We start from the raw sequence: 2010 nt of genomic DNA, 5'->3' as shown, positions 1-2010 counted from the left end.
CTCTGGTGAACAAATGTTCCCCCAGATACTGGTGGTCACCCCGATAAACTTATAGGTGGCCATCAGGTCACCCCTGCGCCTGCACTTTTCCAGCCTAAAGAGCCCTATGGCTCTCAGCTTGTCGTCATAAGGTCTGCTTTCCTGATCTCTGATCATGCGTGTGGCTCTTCTCTGGACTCTCTCAACTTCTCCACATCCTTTTTGAATTGTGGAGCCCAAAACTGGATGCAATACTCCAGCTGTGTTCTCACCAAGGCTGAGTACAGGGGGAGAAAGACATCCTGGGATTTGGTTGAGAAGCATCTATGGATGCAAGACAGCGTTTTGGTCGCTTTTCTAGCTGCAGCATCGCATTGCAGGCTCATGTTCGTCTTGTGGTCAGTCATGACCCCCAAGTCTCTTTCTTCCATAGAAGTTAGAGTTACTTGGGCTAGGGACACAAATTATACATAAACCAGTATAAGTGATTGGAAACCTGTTCAGATCTGTAACACAACAGAAGTTCAGTGCACATAAACCACTTTCAAAATGGCAACAACCAGTTTAAGATAAACCTGGATGGATGTAGTATCAGACTGAACTAGTTTAAGTTAAATCAGTTTATTGAACTTCTGTCCCAGCTCCCCTCCAGATTCAAGTTAACTCATGATCCCCCAGCGTCTGAGGATGCTTTCTACCTCCCCTTGCTGGGTAGGCAATTTAGCCTTGGCCTAAGTTGTTTGCCCCAGTCCAGCAGGGAGATGTGCTCTAACGCTCCCCAGCTTCTGGCCTAGGCCACTTCAGGCATGTGGCTTCATTTCTGGAATCAAAAGTGAATGTCTGTTCACTTGCTTATCAGTTCAATCTACACAGCTTAAATTAACCTGCAATGATTGAACTGATTCAGCCTTAGGCTTTTGACTATACTTAGCCCTAGAGTTGGCCAATAGGAATGTAAAGCACAGGGTGGGTTGTATAAAATCTTGCCTATCTGTGAGGCTGAGGCTTAGGCGCCTCCACAGCCTAGAACCCTCTCTTGAGACTAGGTGTCAGGGGTCAGGAGAGCAGACAGGCTGACTTACAACATTTCAGCCTAAAACACCGTTTTTCAGGAACCAATTGCATCATAAGTCCAAAGACTGCCTGTACTTTAACTCACCAGGAATATTGTGTCCATTTTGGAGTCTGTGCCTATAGAGGGATGTGCACAAATTGGAAAAAGTCCAGAGGAGGGCAACAAAAATTATTAGGTATCTTGAAAACATGGCATATAAAGAAAGGCTGGAAGAAGAAGGACTACTTAATCGAGAGAAAAAAGGGCAGGTAAGGATTTGATAACACTCTACAACTGCAACAATGACTGGTGTAAAGGAGATGGAAAGTAATTGTTCTCTGTTTCCAGAGATGAGAGTACAAGAAGTAATAGTCTTAGATTGCAACCAGGGACGTTTTGGTTACACCTTAGGAAGAACTTTGTAACTAAGTGTGGTTCAAGAGACGAGCAGATGACCTAGAAGAAGTTGAGGAATCTCCTTCACTGCAATTTTCGGAAATGCAGATGTAGAGAAATATTTATCTGGGATGGTTTAAACAGAAGTGAACCTTGAGCAGGGAGCTGGACTGAATGACCTCTTGAGATTTCTTTCATCCTTATCTTGTATGAATATACATTTCTTGTATAGACCTATTTAACTATTTTAACAGGTGAGTTGTCTGCATTACTAGTATATTTTCTTGAACTTATCAAAAGCAGATATGAACCATGAACTCAGCTCAAAATTAAACTCAATTTTGGGATGTTCATATCCTAATCTAAACTGTGCACCTTGGGGGTTATTATTTATTAATAGATAATTGGTATATTGCCGGAAATATACAAAGATAGATATGACCTGTGCCAGTAATCGTTTATGATCTGAAAGAACATGAGCAAACAAGTAACATAAGGGGGGGGGGTTTATTTGAAATCTAAAAAGACAAGTTAAAGAAAACATGGACTTTGGTCAGTTTTAAAAGCAAAATGATATGTTT

Source organism: Crocodylus porosus, unplaced genomic scaffold (assembly GCF_001723895.1).
Source record: "Crocodylus porosus isolate Cpor-Errol unplaced genomic scaffold, CroPor_comp1, whole genome shotgun sequence".
Lineage (NCBI taxonomy): Eukaryota > Metazoa > Chordata > Crocodylia > Crocodylidae > Crocodylus > Crocodylus porosus.
The sequence above is the reverse complement of the archived record's forward strand: the minus strand, read 5'-3'. Positions refer to the sequence as shown.